Source organism: Leptonotus elevatus, chromosome 13 (assembly GCF_054856555.1).
Source record: "Leptonotus elevatus isolate MCC_2025b chromosome 13, RoL_Lele_1.0, whole genome shotgun sequence".
Classification (NCBI taxonomy): domain Eukaryota; kingdom Metazoa; phylum Chordata; class Actinopteri; order Syngnathiformes; family Syngnathidae; genus Leptonotus; species Leptonotus elevatus.
In genome coordinates, this window is record NC_141251.1 from 7,870,412 (window position 1) to 7,880,998 (window position 10,587).

Below are 10,587 nucleotides of genomic sequence, written 5' to 3' on the forward strand. Positions count from 1 at the left end.
ACTCTGCTGCAGTTTGGCGCAGGGCATCCTTCCTGCATGGTGCTTTGCTGTCGTCCAGACATATGCATATGCAATGTGTTGATCCGACTGAGCCATACTTGAGTCTCTACTGTACATTACATCTGAAAATATAGTCAGAACTCCAATTTAAAAAAAAAAAATGTTTGCACAGTGATATGTAGCATGCATACGGTATGAAATGTGACATTTGTTTTACTCAGCAATTCTACGATCAGTCCATCCGACCATTATCCAGGTTGATAAAATAGTGTTTATGATATTGTTGAAACAAAAAAGGAAATATAATTTGATTTGGAACATTGTACATTGCCACTAAAGTCGTGGTATCGGAATCCATTTTATTTTGTCTGTTTTATCCATTACATACAATAGGTGAAAATGAGTCTATGACCTTGTTTAAGTTTGACATATGTGGTTTGACGATTATATGCAATAGCTGTTTGAAAAGCAAAAGGAAAACGGGGGTCTCCAAGTTCTCCAACACATCTGAAACAAATAATTAGGATTATTATCAGATTTATGCATAGCTTGCTGATAAAATCATAATTTGAACATCCTGAAGAGGGGCTCTAGTCTCAACTACCTGCCCCTGAGAAAGACTAATTCCATCATGGCACCAACATTCATCCGAGAAGGACAGACAAAGCACAACCATCCCTCTGCTGGACAACCAGCCAATGCCGGAGATTGGAAACTACATGTCGATATTGGTCAACAGCTAATTTTCCCACCCGAGATTGTAGCTACCCCCTTAAGGCCAGACATGGTACTCTGGTCATCTTCACTGAAGACTGTGCTCATCATAGTGTTCACTGACTGTCCCATGGGAGAATGCAACACAAGAGGCCTATGAGAGCAAGAAACCGAGCTAGACAGACTTGGCAGCAGACGCTCAGCAGAAAGGATGGAATCCAAAAGTCTATCCGGCTGAAGTGGGATGCAGAGAGTTTGTGGCTTTTTTTCCACCATTAGCCTGCTGAAGCTCCTTGAGATCCATGGACAGGCTCTGCGGCAGACAATAAGATCAAAAAGAAGCATCAGGTGGGGAAATCGGCAAAGCGGAAGGATCCTGACTGGGTCCAAAAGAGAGGCGGTACTGTCCGCGTGCTAACACCCCACATCCACTACCTTTTAAAACCAGGTAACTCTTATGATTGGGTATAAGGCACAGGCGTGATCACCCTGTAGCTGGCCACCTTTGATGATTTACCATCATCCTTTTATTGATTGTTAATGCAGGAATAGGCACACCGTTAACCTGGAAATAGCCAAATTGATAATTGTGATTCACTCAAGAGAGTTCTCCACAATATCAATCTGGGACTGCGCCACGGTGATTTGCTTCGGAAAGGCGGGACATTCTGTACAATACTTTGAGCTGATTGGACGATTCAGCATCTTGTTTACGTCTGTTTTGACCAATCACGGCAACGGATGAAAACGTCGTTTTCGGTCTCGTCTTAGGGAAAAAACAAACAAAACAAAAAACTCCACGAACATCTTTACTAGTTAAAAATGCACGCCGCGCCGCTGTTCAACATTCAACAAGGAAACGGTGAGAGAACATAATTAATTGCAGCGTCCATTCGTCCATGTTAGATTAGTTTGTTTCCCACGGTGTCGGCGCTTCCTGGTTTCGTCACAGCTTCATATCCTTTCCCAAACACAATGTTGCTCTGTGAAGGGTCCGAACCGCCAGTGGTTCGCTTCAGTGGAAATCAAGGGGCTCGGTACAAAATGAGCTAGTGATAAACAACAAAATCTTTTATGAAATAATCTAATATGAAATAAGAAATTAACTACCAATATTGAAAGCAAACTTCAGACACATATTGTTTAAATGTAAAAAGTTGTGTGTGTGTTTTCTATCAGCTGGTTAATACCTGTTTTTTCTTCTTTTCTTTTTTTCTGTTTACGGTGAGCTGGGTGGAGTGAGCAAAAAGTTGCACCCCTGGAAGCGCCCAGTCTTTTGCACTGCTTGCACACCAAGACGCCAGATTGTATGTATGTATATGTGATTGCTTTTATTTATTACAAATGATTTTATTATTTTGAACGGGGTGGCTTTGTTTTTATGCGTTTTAGATTGTGTATCTACTGCAAAAGCTCAACCAGGGATGGGGGTTGTAAATTAGCATTTGCTAACCTCTATATGCTAAACATATACTGCTAGCTTTACTTGTGTCTCTGTCTTATTGCATTGTCCCTGTTAAATAAACTAATAAAATGACAATTGTTCCTCTTGTTTCATGTCTGTCTCCAGGAATAGTTTGTACTATATCCTGCGTGTAATTTCCATGTTTTTTGTTTGTTTTCTTTTATGTTTTTGGAGTGGGGAGTGCATTGGAGGAAGGTGGGAACTGGGAAATCAGATTTATCCCACTCGGATTGTCCTAATTCTCACCTCAAAGCGTTCGAGGCAAATGTAAAAAACAAAACAAAGATGGGTGATTCTGATCAATTGTTCTCTGGTTAACACAGTGATTCCAAATCACATTGTGTTGTGTGAATTTAGGACCAATAATAATTTCGTCGAACGTCACAAAATTTCTCGGCCCTAGCACGAGATCTTCGAGATTTTTTATTTAATTTTTGGCTGTATTTTGGCTTGTTGAGTAGCGATGGGAATCAAATTTTGTTTTTGTTGTGGAAAAACGGTTCCCAGTGTTTCACTTTTGCATTGTTTGCCAAATCAATTACGTTACGCGACTCCACATGCGCGGTGATGTTTACGAGCGCCGCTCGAAACATGGCGCCGAACTCGCAAAAGTTTGACATTTTACAGGAAAAGAAAACCACAGGGCAACTTGCAATTTAGATTTTTCGTCTAATAAAGGAAACACTAAAACTATGCAAAAGTATTTGCGCCCACAGCATGGGATAACTTTAAGTGACTGTCGCGTTTGTGAGCCTCCTGTCAGTACTGTCCTGCAGGTAATTGTGTTAAATACATTTTTGCCTTATTGTAGAACATGCCGTTACTAACGGCTAATGTTAAAGCCCGTATCTGACTGAGCGGCGCAAGTTTGTGTGTGTGTGTTTTTTTTCATCAGGGTTTATTAAATGTTGCCAAATGTGCCAAGATTTGTGAGAAAAAAAAATCAACACTCGCTACTTTGCGTTTGCCACTCAGTGAGATATAACCAAGCGAATGTCTTCTCTTTCATTTTACTTGGTGACCATGGCGAAATAGAGTGCCTGGTTGTCAAAGGTTGTCAAGACTGTACTTGCACAGGGCCAGGCAGGAGGAGTGCTCAGTTCATTTCAGTAGTAAAATGTTACTGGACAATTATGCAGAATAATCTAGGTTGTATTTTGTAAATTTTTGTAAATTTCTACATTAGAATATTAATTTTTTATTTACAATTATTTAAAAAAAACAATTCTGGGGAACGGCCATATCACACCTATTATGTGGTGCGAACCTCTTACAACTTCATTTTGGAGTTTGCAAGGTCATGTTACGTTTAAACATTTAAGACAATTAAGACATAAAACAAAGTTGATGCTAATCTATCTGTTTCTTTGTCTTTATTTTTAACAAAAAAAAATTGATAAAAGAACCGATTAAAAAAAATCAAATAATTAAGCAGAATTGAAAATGGAATAGAAATCATAAAAAAAAAAATTCAATTCCCAGCCCTATTGTTGAGCCAGAAATTATTACAGCAGCATTTGAAAAATGAGCCTTTAACAAAAGTGACTCTCCTGTTTATGTTTACATTTGTGCTGTAGAGCTCGGTCTAATTCATTTAATTTTCTTGCAGTCTGCTCATTAAAAAGAAAACATTTTCAAAAAGGGTTAGATAGATAGATAATTGTCAGTGGCGCTGTGACGACAAAAGTAACTTTTTCTTTTGGAAACGGTGGCCTCTGCTGACACAAGGTGTTAATCGCAAGACAGGCACTGCTACACATTCCAATGTCAATTTATCTCAATAGCGACACACGGTGATCCTAATAGAGGAGAAGTGAAAAGAGAATGCTGGATTTTACAATGATGAGAAGCATGCATAAATACTACTTATAATGAAGACAGAAGATGAATGCAGCAATGCTAGAAGTGTAGTTTAATTAAAATCCAAATTGATCCATTTGTGTACAATACTCTTCTCACCAGTTGCATATGCCAAAAACTGTTTCAGTGAGATAAATCTGCCATCATGGATTAGGTCTAGACTCTTGTCTTCTCAGTTTTCTATTTAACATACAATTCACCACTAATGATGAAGACAATGTTTTATAGCCATTTGCTCATTTGATTCAGACAAAGCTACAAGCTGCCTGTATTACTCAAGTGTTCTTAAGCTGCATTTCTTATCATGTTCGGTATTATGTTCTTTAATGGCGTTATAAAAAAAATAATAGTCACAAAAGAAATTCATCTTTCACTTTTTTAAATGTTTTGACTGTGTTTTTGACCCATAGGTACTCAGTGCCATTTTTCAGCATTTGCCGCAATTTGAAAGCACTTTGACCGATTGTTGACCATACTGAGTGTTACGTGCAATCTTTTTCTTTTATGGAGCTCCCCATGCGACCTGGCAGATGAATCATGTGTGTGATCATCCCAAAGCTCTCCTAAGCCCCTCCCACTTGCTTTCTGTTAGACTTGGCAGCAGGCCAAACGCCGTGTTGAATGTAGTGAACAGTGATGATTCAATGCTTAGTTTGATCAGCTCATAGCCTGATTTCACGCCAGAAACATTGAAGCATTGAGCTCCGACAAGTTTCGCGGTGACGTCTTCTAGTGCGAGAACACTCAAATTTGAGCTTATTTGGGTTTTTGACAACCAGGGCATTCATCCATTTTGTGGATTCTGTGACCTTACAGATGACCTTCAGATGGTCCCACAGTGGGAGTCCTGCGACACTGATATTCAAAATGTTTTGCCTTGGGGTCACTGTGGAATTTTCATGCATTTTTTTGTTTTTGTTTTTTATTATGTTGTACATGTATGGTGACTTGACATTATCATTATTATTATTATTATTATTATCATTTACGGAAGATGATTAGGGCCGGTGAAGAGAGAAAAAAAAGTTTGGCAGGATTCTAACTTTATTCTCAGCATTCTGACTTTAAAGTGAGAATTCTGACGTTATTCTCAGAATTCTGACTTTCTGACTTCTCCCCACAATTCATAGCACAAAGTCAGAATTAAAGTCAGAATTAAAGTCAGAATTAAAGTCAGAATTAAAGTCAGAATTAAAGTCAGAATTAAAGACAGAATTAAAGTCAGAAATAAAGTCAGAATTAAAGTCAGAATTAAAGTTAGAATTAAAGTTAGAATTAAAGTCAGAATTCTCACTTTAAAGTCAGAATTCAAGAAGTGAGGTACACTTGTCGGCAGTCATTGTTATTGTGACATGACATCAATTGTTTGGCACGCAACCTTTTTTTTCTTCTCACCCATTGGCACTGACCTGGAATAAAACATGCATCATCTGCACAAACGGTAGTGTACACTTGTTGCCAGAGTTCATATTGTTATATTCAGGCACTTACACACATTCACACATTGACAGTTTGGGATCTTCAATGAATTCATTTGTTTTTTTAATGTGGGAGGAAGCCAGAATAAGCGAAGATGCTCTCGCAAGCATGGAACGAACACACAATCTCCTCACAGAAGGGCCTGAGCCCAGATTCAAACCAAGAACCTCTTGATTGTGAGGCAAACGTAATTATATATTTGCTATACTATACTTTATGCATATTAATATAATCTGCAGTGTGCTGTCTCACAGACATAACGTTGAAAATGTGTTATTTTCGAAGAGCGCCATTGTTCAATACATAAATGACATCTATAACACACAGTCATTAACTTACACTAGATGCATCCCTAAAAGCAGGCCTTTCATTTTCAGTCAGATCTTGAGAAGGCTGTCTTTGCTTTTATCCAATCAAGGATAGATTATTGTAACACGCTGAATTTAGCTTTAAGGCGAAAGCCATCTCACAGCCAGCGACAGAAAATTCTGCAGCTTGTCAATTACCAAAGACTATAAGAAAAGATCATATCTATCCTGATTAGGCCGCTCTTCACTGGTTATGCAGTCAGTCTTGGTGTTGATTTTAGGACATTAGATAAAAATACATTTCATAGCTCTGGCGCATTACTCCAATATGAGACAGGATACAGTCTCATATCCTCAGTCTGACACGCAACACATGCTCATGCGTTGAATCTCTTATCAAAACATCATTTTTAGGACAAAATACTTTTTCTAATGGATTATTCTCTCTCTCTCTCCCTCTCTCTCTCTCTCTCTCTCACTGTCTCTCAATACCCCTCTCTCTCTCTCTCTCTCTCTCTCTCTCTCTCTCTCTCTCTCTCCCTCTCTCTCTCTCTCTCTCACTGTCTCTCAATACCCCCCTCCCCTATACAATATTCGACCTTGGTTTCATCAGACCATAACACATTTTCCCACAGGTGAGCGATTTCAAGTGCGCTTTTGCAAAAGCCAAGATTGACAATTTTTGGCCATAATTCAAACAGTATATGTTTGGTGCCAACACCGCTACTCACCCAAAGAACACAAGTTACTTCATGTTAATATGAAAAAATAAATGCACCGTCTTACAAATGCAATTATGCCATCTAGTGGCAGATTATTGACCTCAACACAAATCAATATCACACACGCACATCCTTTTAATTTTAACTCAGTTTGATGAATTATTATGAAATTGCTGTATCAATGAATAAAAGATGCATCCATATTTCTATTAGTTTAACAAAAAATCCACTTTTATGTTAACAAGAGTATGAAAACTTATAAAAGTTAAAATAAAACAACTATTTTATTGTACGTTTTATTGTACATTTAGAACAGATATCAAATGTGTGATTGATCGTGAGTTAACAATTGAAGTCATGCGATTAATTACGATTAAAAAAAATAATCGATGGATTATATATTGGTAATATTACTTATAGAGTCTTTCCAATAGAAAGACGCTATATGTGTTGAGAGGTAAAACCGGTGAGGACTCTTCGGACGCGTGTTGTTGCGCCAAAAACAAACAAACAAAAAAAACAATTTAATTTCCTTGAAGTCCAATCCTTTTCCATTGATGTCAAAAGCACAACACGATCCTTTCCATGTACAAAAACAACCACGACAACGATCGCGGTTGAAAAACTGTTTGCCTCCCAAGGTTCACTCACAACTTGATTGAATTATTTCCTGGGGGCCCTTGCGCCACCATGCGGTCAAACCCTGGAGTCACACGCAGAAAAGGAAAAACAAAGAACACTGTAATATGGGTCCAACATTACTCATTGATATTTTATAGAAGTGTTGTGTGTTAAATGTAGGTGTCCTCCCCCCTTCTCTAACACGCCCGCACACTCACGCTCACACTCACACACAGTTACTCAGTCACATTGAGCGGTTTCCAGCTCCTTCTTGTCCCACCACCTGTGAAAAGTGATTCTTCTGCTGATACCAGTTTAAAACCACAGTTTCAAGAACAGCAATGTTCCCATTGAAAGCACACCTGGCCAAGTTTGAAAACACGACGAGGATATTTTAATTAGGTGCAATTAGAGCTGGTGACCATGCATAGAGCAAGAAAGCACCCCCCCCCCCCCCCCCACAGCTCTTTAGTTTGGAGAGAAGAAAAAAGATGCACTAATTAGGCTGAACGCTACTTTTATTCATGTGACCTGTAAGACCCCACACAAGCTGTTTAACGCCACAGCCTATACATAAACCAAATGGGAATTTATTTGAATGAGGCCTGCGTGTTGATGTAAACAGACTCGGTCACTTTCGTAGCATTGGGATGAGTGAGTTGTGAGTTGAGGCATGAATGAGAAGTACGTACAAAAAAAAAAAAATGCAACAGGTGACTCCTTTGAGCACTAATATATGTATGGCTGTAAAGCAGTTCAACCTAAGTACTTTATTGTACATATTTCTTTACTATTGTACAGATATATTCAAATGATGGATTTTTTTTAATGCTCTTCCAAGAAGCCTTGAAGCCTTACTTCAATTTCAAGAATACATTTAAGGAATCACATGTACTTTGTCGTAGGGAATACACACAATCGGAAGACTATATCGGGAATCTGTCAGTTGTGACCCCCTCCCTTTACTTACACAATGGAAACCGGTGCTTTAAACAGACATTCAGTGCTTCTCTTCAGTGATAAATTAGCTACCAACACTTTTCATCCAGCCCAATTTCATGTGCCATTTATGTCAATTAGACCTGAGTGGCCAGGGTACATTTTCATGTCAGTTGGAGGAGTTTTTTGTTGTTTTTCTTTTTTTTTAGTGTGTGTGGACACCCTGCTGTTGTAACCTCCCGTGGAGGACAAAAATAAAATAAAATAAATAAAAAGAAAGAATACAATGATGGCCCTATTTTAGCCTCATATAAGACAAGAGAATGTCCACGAGGAGGCTGTAGTTCACCATTATTGGCACTTTCAAACTCAAGAGGGTTTGTGGTCTTTAACTGTTGCTAAAGGTTATGCAGTGGCAGGTGGGGATCACTCTGCTCTAATATCATTCAAAGGGGAATGACTGCCACTTTTGATCATTTTTATTTGTGTTTATGTATTATTTCTTTGATAAAGACAGAATAATTAGTGTGCGATGAAAAATAAATAAACTCCAAACCAACAAACAGCATGCGACAAAGGGAAGTTGCATGCGTGCAAAAGAAGAAAAAAAAAATCTCAAGAATAGAAAGACATGAATAATTGTTGCTCATTGTTTTACTGTGTTTGTCCTATTTTGATACCCAATTTCACCACATTGAAGATATAATGGCTAACAATTTGGTGTTGTCAACATTCTGTCAGTATTAAATGAGTAAAAATGTGAATATTTTTTAAATGCTGCTTGGATGCTGTTGTAATGGCTTCCAACTAGCACAAGAGAAGTGATTTTAAAAATCAAATATGTTTAAGGACCATAGCATGGAAGGAGAGCCACGTGAAATAAATAACATTCTCTTTATAATGTTAATTAATTTCTATTTGTATAGTAACTGCATGTTGTATATATATATCCATTTGCCCATTCACTTATTTTTCGCTCCGGAGCCATTCTAACTGTGTCCCCAGAACCCCAAGGGTGTTATGACAATCGTTTGGTTCATTAAGAAGGCATACCATGACATGAACTTCTGGGTCTTGTGAATTGTTTGCAGGAAAAAAAGAACAATACATACTTGTAACTCTTGCGATTTAATTTATAACACTTGCCTCCAAACCATTTTTTTTTTAATTGTGTTTGCAACGATGAAATTATAGCCAACTACTGACATTACAGAGACATATGTGAAGCAATGAATCACGTAAAATAAAAATGTCCCGATCAATAATTGTTGATTTTTCATAAACAATAGACTTTTGTCAAAACATGGTTTCAATATTATTAAGTAAATAGCACATACTGCATTTGTATGATTATGTACACATTAATTCCATCAAATTAACACAATAAATTAATTTAAATTAACCGATTCAAAGTTCTAAAATTCACATTGTTGTTCCTGCATTTCCATATGTAGGCATTTTTATTTCAAGTGGTGGAGGGATACCATGCATATAAAATTAAAACTTGATTAAATCTGAATTAATCATTAATTCCATCAAATTATCACAATAAATTAATTTAAATTAAGCGATGCAAAGTTCTAAAATTCACATTGTTGTTCCTGCATTTCCATATATAGACATTTTTATTTCAAGTGGTGGAGGGATAACATGCATATGAAATTAACACTTGATCAAATCTGAATATTATCTACAAGAAAACACTGACTGAAAGTGAGATAAACAATATCAAAAACAAGTAAAAGCATACAACAAAATTAAAAAATAATGTGTTGATGTGTAATACTGTAGCCTACCACGTGTGTTATATTTATTGGCAATTATTTTCTGTTGGTTTGTGAATACTTTTAACAAATACAGATGATGGCCTACGTTGTTAACAAGCATGCATTAGATTAAGCCAACGTGGTCTTTCTGGCATTGAATCCTATGTAGGATCGGCTATATTCAGCTGCAAGGATGAGAAAATACCTACACTTCAAAACGTATGTTAAGTAAATATTTATTTATTTATGAACCTTTTCTCCTAAAAAGAAATTCAACACTAGATGTATTGACCTCACAGAAGGAGGGGCTACACGTACGTTATTTATTTTCCTAATACAAAATTACATTTATTCTTTATTTTAACGTCTTTTCATTTGTCTTTGATCCCCCACCCCCCTTTCTATTGTCAATGATCAAATGACGCAACGTATTTATTAATATAGTCATTTTCAGTGATGTAAATGAATGCATGCATCCATGCGTCATGACGTATATTTTGATTCCAATAGCACCACGTTACAAAGGACATTTCTCAAATGTATACTTGCATAACGTTGTAAGTAAAACAAACAAACAAACAAACAAAACCCCACAATTACCTAATTGGTGTCAAATGTTACGTAAGGAATCGAAAACAAAGCATCTGTGATGAGGTCATCGAACCCTCGTCGTCCATGAGATGACGAAGCCGTGTTGCGAATCCCCGTGACTT